This window comes from Hyaena hyaena, unplaced genomic scaffold (assembly GCF_003009895.1).
Source record: "Hyaena hyaena isolate Hyena2069 unplaced genomic scaffold, ASM300989v1 scaffold_2032, whole genome shotgun sequence".
Classification (NCBI taxonomy): Eukaryota; Metazoa; Chordata; class Mammalia; order Carnivora; family Hyaenidae; genus Hyaena; species Hyaena hyaena.
The window spans coordinates 109,784-121,381 of record NW_024082669.1 but is presented as its reverse complement, the minus strand read 5'-3'; the positions used below and the strand labels follow the sequence as shown (position 1 = coordinate 121,381).

Genomic DNA, 11,598 nt, shown 5'->3' with positions numbered 1-11,598 from the left:
ATCTGAAGCGGGCTCTGTGAGGAGAACAGAGCCCAAATGTAGAGCTTGAACTCACTAAAAGCGAGATCATGACTTGAGCAGAGGCAGGACGCTTAATGGGCTGAGCCACCCAGGTGCCGCATCAACATGTAATAAAATTTCCTATGAGATATTTTATATTCACCTTTCCATACTGGGTCTTCAGAACAATATGTATCTTACTTTCCTGCACATTCAGAGTAGTCACACTTCAAGTACTCCATAGCACATGGGGCAAATTGCTATCCTATTGTACAGCACATGACTGAAGGTTTTATAAGAAATGGAAAGACTTAAGCTTTTTCTTTCTTTTTCCCCTTCTATTTCTTTCTTTCCTCCTCCCTTCCTGGATTTTCTTTTTCTTTTTCCTTCCTTCCTTCCTTCCTTCCTTCCTTCCTTCCTTCCTTCCTTCCTTCCTTCCTTCCTTCCTTCCTTTTCTTTCTTTTTTCTTTCTCCTTTCTTTCTGTCTCTCTCTCTACCTCTCCCCTCTTTCTCCTTCCTTCTTTCCCTCCTTCATTATTTCTGGCTGGCTGGCTGATCTTCTTCCTATAAATAGAGGTTGGCTTGGACTTGGCCGCATTCTGTGTTCTGACCTCAACTTGCATTTATCTATTATTTTATCCACATTTTAATTTTCACAAATTTCTTAGTTTAAAAAAAAAACAATTACTGTAATATTGGTGTTTTTCTATGAGCTTTGTTCGACACTATGTGAAGTGAAATGGGGTATAAACAGTATACGGTTACTTCCTCCGCCTTGCTAATATTATTCCTTTAACCTAAAATTTTTCCCTCCCCTTCCCTAGATACCCCAGGAAACTACTTCCTCCAGTCCTTCAGCTTAAGTGCTAACACATCTTTGGGGTCCTACTACACTCCCCAGGGTTTTTCATTTGTTTCTAAGTCTTCAGGGAGATTGTAAACTCAAGGAATGACTTCAATTCCTTTTTATTCAAGCAGCCTTAAGTATCCCATCAAGATTCTTCAGCCAAATGGAGGCTCAATAATATTCAGGACTAATGATGAACGGCCATTACTAGAAGATTCACAGTAAGGAAGTCCATGAGCATCATTTATTTTTTTTCCAGCCCTGGTAAACTCTGAATTCAGCTGAAAACATTATCAGTAGAAACTCACATGCCCAAGAATTCCCCTAAGGGTGATACCTGTGTTTCCTTACTCCTGTCCATGCACTGCTTGCTGTCAGGGGAGTAGAAATGGAAATCAGGCTCAAAAAGTTACATAATAGAAGTGATTTTTAATATTCCATTTTAGTTTAATTTCAGAAGGTTCAGAACCTCATTTATTTCTGATTATTTTTAATATTTTGGCTCAGAGATTAATATTATGTTTTTATCCCCCCTTTCTCTTCTTGATATTGCTTTCTGTAACCAGCCTACATTGGTTAAAACTCTAATTAGAGAATAAAAGCATGAGTAAATTATTTTTAATATGACTAAGACTAGACTATCTTCATAATAAAGTTCCTTTTGTTAATGAATTTAAAATAATTTCAATAATGATTTTCTACTGAAACTGGTAACACCATTGGAATTATAATGATTTCATATTTTTCTCATACAAAGATAAAATTAATTTTTGATAATGATTTACATTTCTCCCAGATTTAGTACAGATTGACAAATAATTTTTAACAACCAGGTTGTCCACTGAACATAATCTTACAGCAGAAGATATCTGTACCATGGTAAGGACGTGGGAAGGATCTAAAGTGTAAGAAAGCTATTCCAAATTCTCATGAAATAAAAAATATTTGAGTCTGGCCAAAAAAAAAAAAAATCAAGATGATTCTATCACAAATCATCCTGCACATCCACAAACAATCAGAGCACAAAAGACAGTAAACGAGGATGCTAGGATTTCTTTCTTTCTTTTTACCTTTTATTCTTTGGCCTAATTTTCATTAATATATTTGAAATGATTTTTACTTTATTTCTTGCAAGGTGATTTTCAGATCTTATTTAGAGTTATAGTACTAGGAAGGGAGAAATTTAGAGTCAACAGGCAGTAAAGTATTCCTAAAAGGACTACCCATTTTTGGCCTATTTTCAATAGTGTTTTACATTTATTAATACTGATAGGAAAAAAATTGGCTGGCAGGACTGATAGGGAAATTCCAGTTCCCTCCTGAAGACTCCTCTTCTGGGTTCTTCTTCCTGCCCCACTTCTGTGCCCATCAAATTACTACTACTGCGGAATAACAGACTTTAAATTTTCCCCCATCCTTACACTCGGAACTCAGACCTCTGGAGAGTGATCTCCTCTGACCCTGCTGGTGTGAAATAAACCTCCTGCTTCCAAGATCTCCAAGTGCCACTTGGTTCTTCCGCTGGGTGATCCAGACCAGGTTCCATAACAATACATGCCTTCATTCATTCTTGTTCTCTCTCTCTCCCTCTCTCTCTCTCTCTCTCTCTCTCTCTCTCACACACACACACACACAGAGAAAGACAATTATATACATAAGTTGGTTTTATAAAAATCAAAGAGACTCAGATAAGGGTTTTTACTTTCAAGTCATATATTATTACAGTAAGGAAATAAAAGTCATTGATAAATAACTTTAAAAAGACTTTTTAAAAGATGAGATATAAATGAGATTCTTCCATGGCTTTACAGAAGTAAAATATTATTTGCTAGTGGTAGAGGGGAAAGAAGGAAAGGATGATTAGAATGAAGAATCGGGGTAGACTTCATGGAAGATGTGGCATTTACTCTAGTGATAAGCATTTAGATGTCCTGAAACATAGGTGACAGGAAGAGAAGGGAAAATATTCCCAGCTTCTGGAAGTGTTTGCAATCAGGGAAAGCTATTTAATAGAAGAAAGTTGTTACTTTATTTATTAATCATGTCAACCCATTATCTAAAATACTACAGGCAATTTAAATAAATACATATAAAATTAATAAAACAAGAAGTCTAAGATTTATTCATTAAAAAAAAATGCTTACTGAGCACCTTACATGAGCCAGGATAGTAGAAAAAAACATATCTCTGGCTTCGTTTTTACAATCTAGTATGAGACACTCACAATAGACAGAAAAATAAATACATAAACAAATCTGTAATGCTATGAAAAAATATAAAGCAGGAAAAAAGAGAAAGAAAGTAAGCAATGAAGGGGATCAGAATACACTACCCTAAAATATGCCACTTGTGCAGATGAAGTGTTTTGAGCTGAAGGCTATGAGAATTGGCAGATGCAGAAAGAAGTCTTCCTGGAGTTTCCCTTATTGGACTAGGAGCAGAAACTTCTGAGAAATGAGGACTGCCATAAATCCCCTCTCCTGGGGAAGTTTTATGGTTAAGAAGAAAACCAAATTTTGGTGCCAAGATAGGCCTGCACAAGCAAACCTTACTGAAATGGCCCTTACTTTCTATTAGTTTGCCCCATATATTTACCTTGCCACAGCTCATCACCCTCAAAAGCCTAAAGCCCTTTTCCTTCATCTTTTCACATCTCCATGATCTACTACTCTTTGTTAGACATGGTATATAAGCTCTTTGGTCAGCTGCTTCTTTGGGTTCTCATTTCTTACCTAGTAAGGCCCCTTTGTCAATAAAAAATTATATCAGATAAAGTTTGTGTATGTTTCCCCCTATTAATCTTTTCTCAGTTTAATTTGCATGGCCCCAGGTAGAGAACTGAGGAGAGTAGAGGCAAAATGCCCCCTCCCTCCACTACACTAGGGTAGAGAAAGACAGGTGATTTTAGATATAAACTGGTCAAAGATCTCATTCTGAAGTGGCCATTTATGAGCAGAGACTTGAACAAAATGAGGGAATGAACCTTGAGTATGTCATGGAGTCACCATGGTTTGACTTCTTACATGGTTCCTTAAGCCTCACTAATTGTTCCCAGAAGCCCAGGGAGAAGCTGCAAATATTGTTAAGAGCTAGCTTCAGAAGGGACAACATTTCACTTCCACCTCATTGTAGAGGACAAGTAAATCATTAAGGCAGCCTAAATTCAGGTAGAAGAGAATGAGTGCCTATCTCTCAACAGCAGAAGTAGCAAAAATTTGTGACCATCCTTAATCCTCCAGAGTTGTGCAAATGTTTCAAGTTAGGTTGACATATCTTTCCCTAAAGAAATGATCTACATCAAGGGTCAACAAACTATGTCTAAGCAAAATATAACCAGTGGACCTACCCACCCCACTGATTGTTTTTATAAAGAAAGTTATATGAGAATACAGAAATATTCATTCATTTACATATTATCTGCCTATTACCTGCCTATGGCTGCTTAAATAGTTGTAACTGACTTCAGAGCCTGCAAAAAATAAAATGTTTACTATCTGACTATGTACAGAAAAAGTTTGCTGACCCCTGGTCTACAAGAAAGCAATCATGACATTCCTCAATCATTTAACATAGATCTCCAGCAATTTTACTTTCAATCTTGGCTATAGATCCCTAAAAATAATTAACTTTACTCTGAGTAAGTTGAAGTTAAAGAAGATTTTCAAAATGTAAACTGATATTCAAGCAGAGAGCAGGTGCCTCAGTGAGAAAGATGACTGTATGTTGAAGCAAATCACACAAAACCTGAAGCCAAGAGAAGGAGAACTGAAAGAAACAGGTCCTCCTTGCAACACCCAGAGGACTGGGCAGCCAGTCCACCACAACCGTCTCAGAGTTCTTTGTTTGGTGTCTAAAATTAAGAGGAAAAATATCTCAAATCTTAAATAAAATGCATTTTTTCCTCTACAGACTGGATATTAAATGCATTAGAAAAGCTAGGGCTTTTACACTCCTAACAGCATTTCAAGAGAGGAAACTCAGGCCCATTTCAAGAGGTTTGCCAGCTCTAAAACAATGCAACCATTGGCTAAGCTAAAACCTTAGCCACTGGATGTGTTTGGCATCGTGCCTCTTTGGCATGCCTCCCAGAGACCTGACAAATCACCCTCACCCAGAGTCAAGAGTATAGTGTGAATTAAACCAGTCCTCAGAAGTGGAGATGTCCACTGCCCTGGGGTAGGACTCAGAGTTTAATCAGTCAAATGAGCAGTCTCAAGACCATCTCAAAGGAAATGAAATAAAGAGTACAACCTTAACTGCTACAGCATGGATTTTACAAGGGGCATATTAGGACTGAATAGCATACAATGTCAAAGAAAGCCATAATATTCTCAGAACAAGTATGCCATTTCTCCAGATAAAATCATTATTCATGTTGGAAGACTTCTCATATATATGTTCTTACAATGTGAAATTAAATGTGTGTATGGGGGAAAGTGCTTAAGGATGCTGCAACACATTGGATGACTATCAAAATGACAACCAATGAGCATCTGGCCTCACCGGTTTTAATGAGCTTGCCCCACAATGTCCATTCTTGCTAGCCATTATGCAAAAATCAAGGACTAAATCCAGAAACAACAACAAAAATCTAATGGAAGTTGTTATCATTAAAAGTATGCAATAGATAACAATAAAAAGTATGTAATAGATGAAGACATAAGTTTAAAAGCAATTAACATTCACAAAAACACCACATAACAAAGCCTTTAAAAAATCAATTTTTTTTAACAAATAGGTTATTGTCAAGTTGGTTTCCATATAACACCCAGTGCTCATCCCAACAAGTGCCCTCCTCCATGCCCATCTCCCCCCTCCCCCCCCACACCCATCAGTCCTCAGTTTGTTCTCAGCATTCAAGAGTCTCTCATGGTTTGTCTCTCTCCCTTTCCCCCACCATTTCCCCCCTTCTTCTCCCCCACGGTCCTCCGTTAAATTCCTCCTAATCCTCCTATACATGCAAATGTATGATATTTGTCCTTCTCTGCCTGACTTATTTCGCTCAGCATAACACCCTCAAGGTCCATCCATGTTGCTACACATGGCCAGATTTCATTCTTTCTCGTTGCCATGTAGTATTCCATCATATAGATAAACCACATCTTCTTGATCCATTCGTCCGTTGATGGACACTTTCCATGTTTTGGCGAGGATGTGGAGAAACGGGCACCCTCCTACACTGTTGGTGGGAATGTAAACTGGTGCAGCCCCCCTGGAAAACAGTGTGGAGGTTCCTCAAAAAATTAACAGCAGAACTCCCCTATGACCTAGCAATAAAAAATCAATATTTTTAAATGTAAAATATAAATATAAATGTAAAACAAGCAATAAGGCCTTTAAAAACAATAGGTGCTTTTAAATGTAAAGCATGAATATAGGGGCATCTGGGTTGCTCAGTCAGTTAAGCATCTGGCTTTGGCTCAGGTCACAATCTCACTGTTCATGGGTTCGAGCCCCATGTCAGGCTCTGTACTGACAGCTCAGAGCCTGGAGCCTGCTTCGGATTCTGTGTCTCCCCTCTCTTTGCCCTTCCCTTGCTCACGCTCTATCTATCTGTCTGTCTCTCTCTCAAAATAAATAAACACTAAAAAAATTTTTTTAAACATGAATATAAAAAAACGACCTTAACAAATATTAAGTATGTTTAACTTATGATATTAAAATTCAAAGTAACTTCAAAGTAAGGATAATACAAATTCATAAAAAAATAATCCTAGATTTCAAAGTTAGAAATCAGGAACAAAAGAGGTTTTGAATTATAAATAACAAAATAAGCTATTAATACAAGTGATACAAGGTAAAACTGGCAAAATAAAAAACAAAGAACCTGGGGCACCTAGGTGGCTCAGTAAGTTAGGCATTTGACTTTGGCTCAGGTCATGATCTCATGGTTTGAGGGTTCAAGCCCTGAGTCAGGCATTGTACTGACAGCTCAGAGTCTGGAGCCTGCTTCAGATTCTGTGTCTCCCTCTCTCTCTGTCCCTCCCCTGTTTGAGCTCTCTCTCTCTCAAAAAGTATTTTTAAATTTTTGGAAAAAAACAAAGAATCCTAATTCAAGTTGGCAGGATAAAATATTAGGGGCAAAAATGAGAACATAAAGACTATTTTTAGAAAATACAGGGAAAGATAGCACATACAGGAAACTTGAAAAGTTAGCAAAGTCCTGAAATGGGCTAAGAATAGAAGATATAGAACAATTAAAACAGCATGCACCAATTTGTTAACAGTACTCACAGCCAGGAGTATAAAATAAAATTCTTTACTAAAAATAAAAGTAAACACCCTAAAAACAACACCCCCTGGAAACACGCAGTGGTGGGACTCCTATTCAAACAGAAACATCAGCTTGCCCTGTGGAGAAGTTTTCAGAGCCTGAGAGGCTGGGAGGAAGACCAGAACAAGATGTCCTTCCCTCCTACGTGTCGTGTCTGCCCAAGCCCCAGCTCAGCCCCCACAGGATCTGTGTGGGGAGTAGCTTGGCTTGCTACCCACAGGAACGCGTGAAGGTAAACAGTGGGAAATCAGGCTAGAAATATAGGATGAGAAAGACTATACAAGGCTTTAAATGCCACACTGGGTCAGCATTTTCCAAACATAAGTATCCATTAAATACACAGGTTCATCCTGGGGATTGTGATTTAATAAATCTGGGGAGGGGAAAGAAGGGGTAGTAAAGTGGGGAGGGGAGATGCTCTGTGGTTATCACTTATGACCTTCTTCAAACAGGTTCCAACCCTTTTAAAAAGTCTCTCCCACTCCAAGTAATTTTGCTATTTATCCAAGTTTAAGAAATAATGATTTATGGGGTCCCTGGGTGGGTCAGTCGGTTGAGCAGCTCAGGTCATGATCTTATGGTTTGTGAGATGGAGCCCCAGGTCAGGCTCTGTGCCGACAGTGTGAGCCTGCTTGGGATTCTTTCTCTCCCTCTTACTCTGTCCCTCCCTCACTCACATTCTCTCTCTCTCTCTCATAAAATAAATAAACATTTTTAGGGGCATCTAGATGGCTTGGTCCGTTAAGCATCCTACTTCAGCTCAGGTCATGATCTTGTGGTTTGTGAGTTCAAACCCTGTGTCAGGCTCTGTGCTGATAGCTCAGAGCCTGGAGCCTGTTTCAGATTCTGTGTCTCTTCTCTTTGCCCCTCCCCTGTTCTTGTTCTATCTCTGTCTCTGTCTCTCTCAAAAGTAAAAAAAAACATTAAAATTTTTTTTAAAAAACATAAAAAAGGATGATTTATGATCATGAGTCAACTGAGACTTTTCAATATCCAGGTATCAAATTCCAAAACACAGGTGAGGAGAAAAATTCTTTGAATGGCAGCAGGTCAGAGTTACACAAACCCAGTAAAAGTTGCAGCCAAGGAAGAATGACGCGGGGAACTTGTTGCTTTCATATGAAACTCAACTGTTTTTAACAGTTTTTGCTACTGCCAAGAACCACCAAATTAAGAGGAAGCCATGAATATACGTGTCACTAGTGGCTTTTAAGTATCAGAACATTGCCAAAATAAACAGCTAGGGTCCTTTGATATTCATATTTCTTGGGGATCAAATGTGTGCACTCCAAGCCATATCTACCTCCTTCAAGACACTGAAAGGATAAAAATTAAGATGATTCAAGGCCTTTTCTTCTCAACTTCAGAAGAGCACGGTGCTATATATATATATCACTGGCACAACTAGGAAATGATTATGTTTGAACAGCACACTGAATAAACTGTAGGGGATTTGGGAGCCTCTGCATAGATATGGTGGAAAAAATTCATTACATTTTCCTTATATCAAATAACTTGAAAATAAAAATAAAATACAGAGTTGCAAACGCAATATTTGTCGCAGGCAGGGAATGCACTATTCCAACTCCTCTTCATGGTAAGGCTTGGCTCAGGGACTGTCCCACTTTGCCCAGGGACACAATGACAGGGGCAGCTCATATCTAATGGGCAACTAGGCAGGAGGCTAAGGACCCAACCACAGTGGCCCAGTAGGGAACAAGTTCAAGGGGGCTTGACTGCTCCAGAGCTGCCTGGAGATGGGGTGGGTTGGGAGGTGTGTGGCCCAGATTTTGAATGCTTCACAGTGCAGTGTCCTCTGCCAAATCCTGCTCTGGCCTCATTCTCTTCATAGGTGGGGCTCCCTAATAAACACCCTGCCCTACAAAATCCATTTCAGCCTCTGTTCCTGAGGAACTGTCAAATGACAAAGATAAAGAATAATCTGATTTAATAACAAGTTTGATGTCCTTTCTTCAAGGGAAAACAATCCATGGATGAGGAGAGAACAGTGCCTCACAAGCAGTGAAATGCTCTTCCCAAGGGATCTGGGGCAAGAGCAAGTTTCATAGCACTTTCCTTCAGATCAACCCCCAGAAATGGAATTGTTCAATCATACTGTAGTACTATTTTTAAATTCTTTGAGGAAACTCCACACTGTTTTCCACAGTGACTGCACCAACTTACATTCCCACCAGTAGTGCACAGGATTCCTTTTCTCCACTTCCTCACCAACACTTGTATTGTCTTTTTCACATGAGCCATTCTAACACATGTGAGCTGATATGTCATTGTGGCTTTTGGTTTTGGTTTGGTTTGGTTTACTGCAGCACTTTATTTTCCTCACATAAGACACACTTCTGGGGCCTAATGTTCTCCCATGACAGTGGAAAACCAAAATTAGTTGTCATCTCCTAAAGAATTGAGAATTTTGCGCACGCGCGCACGCGCGCGCACACACACACACACACACACACACAACCTTACATAAATGAAAAGGATGACTAAATTTACAGGTGTAAATGCAAACTTTTCTCAACTCAAGGCAAGCAACAACCCATGGTGTTCTGGTGGGAAAACATTAGCTAAGAAAAAAAATTGATCCAAAGGCTTAGACCTTCCCAACCCTATCAGATGGCCACAGCAGAAATGACATCTGTTTGAGGACTCTCACCAGCCTCTACAGAAATACTGGAATAAGCAGCTTTTATACAGTAATGGCCTGCACAGATCAAGAATCTCATGGTCTGGTAGACTCTCATGAAGCCAATGGATTTCTCTTCCATAAACATGCTCTCATCTCAGCCATGACGTGATAAAGCAGCAGGTACTAGGGTTTAAGGCAAAGATATATACAGGATACTAATTGTACAAATGGAACACTTAACTTGAATACAAGGTAAAAAATAGTAACAAGTTCTAACAATCTAGTGCTAGTATCATATACACATTTCAAGGACATATTTCTTTTCAAAGGCTTATTCCAGTTTCACTAGACTAGCATGAGGTGTGTATATATTTGGCAGGGAAAATTTACATTCCTGAATTAACTCATGCAGCAAATGCTATGCATCTGCTCAAAGTCCATTTAGAAGCATTTGTGGAGAACAATGGCGAGGCCAACCTCCTTGTATTCCTGCTTAATGATCCATATCCACTGGAGGGTGGATGGCAAGGCCAGGATGGAGCCCCCATCCACGCTGTGTACTTACGTTCAGGAGGAGTCATGCTTTTGATCTACATTGTGCTGGGGGCCAGGGCCATGATCTCCTTCCATATTCTGTCAGTGAGCCAGGAGACATGGTGGCCCCACCAGAAAGCACCTTGTAGGAGTACAGTACTTCACGATGGGAGTTGAAGGTAGTTCCATGGATGCCACAGGACTCCATACCCAGGAAAGAGGGCTGGAATAGCACCTCTGGATACCAGAGCTGCTTGCAGCCAACGGTGATCACCTGACTACTGGGCAGTTCATAACTCTCCTCCAGGGAGGGCGAGGATGCAGCTGTGACCCCATCTCCTGCTCCAAGACCTCCACAATACCATGCAGGATTTCTCACTCAGCCACTGTAGTGAAGCTGCAGACATGCTCCATGAGGATTATTCATGAGATAGCCTTTCTGGTCTCAGGCACCCAGGACCAGATACAGCATGTTATGGGGCAGGGTGCAGCCCTCATCGATGGGTTCTGTGTGGGTGACCTGGCCCCCAGACTCCATGACAATACCAGTGGTATAGCCAGAGGTACACAGGGACAACACGGCCTGATGTTCATGTACATAGGAAAAATCTGGCAGGTCTATAGTGTGATCTGAATCATCTCTCAGTTGGCGTTGACAGGGGGCTTCAGTCAGCAGCCAGGGGAGCTCCTTGGGGTAGTAGAAGATGTGGTGCCAGATCATCTCTATGTTGTCTCAGTTGGTGATGATGCCATGTTTTATGGGATAACTTAAAAGTCAGGATGCCACTCTTGCTCTAGGCCTCATCGCCCAAGTGGTCTTTTTGCCCCGTGCTCACAATGATGCCCTGGTTTCAGGGGTGCCCAACAGTAGTAAAGAACATGGCCTGGGCAGGGATGGGGGTATCATCCCCAGTAAAGCCAGCTTTGCACATGCCAGAGCTACAGTGATGACAAGCAGGGTGGTTTCTTCTGGTGGAGGTGGTGGGCCCCAGGGTGCAGTAGAGCAGGCATTGTAGTTTTGATTTGAATTTCTCTGACGATTAGTGATATCGAACACCCTACCTTTTCTTACAGCTGTTGGCCATCTGTATGTCTTCTTTGAATAAATGTCTATTCAGGTCCATCAATTTTTAACCTGATTTTTTTTCTTTCTTTTGTTATTGAGTTGTAGAAGTTCTTTATATATTTTAAAAATTAACCCTTTCTCGGATATAAAATTTGCAAATATTTTTCTCCCATTCAGTAGTTGCCTTTCCATTTGTTGTTTCCCTTGCTATGCAGAAGCTTTTCAGTTGGATG

At 40.1% G+C, this 11,598-nt stretch overlaps 1 pseudogene; it reads right to left on the bottom strand.

Moving 5' to 3' along the window:
- Positions 1-10,206: 10,206 nt before the first annotated feature.
- On the bottom strand, positions 10,207-11,231 carry LOC120227161 (annotated as a pseudogene).
- Between the last annotated feature and the right edge of the window lie 367 nt (positions 11,232-11,598).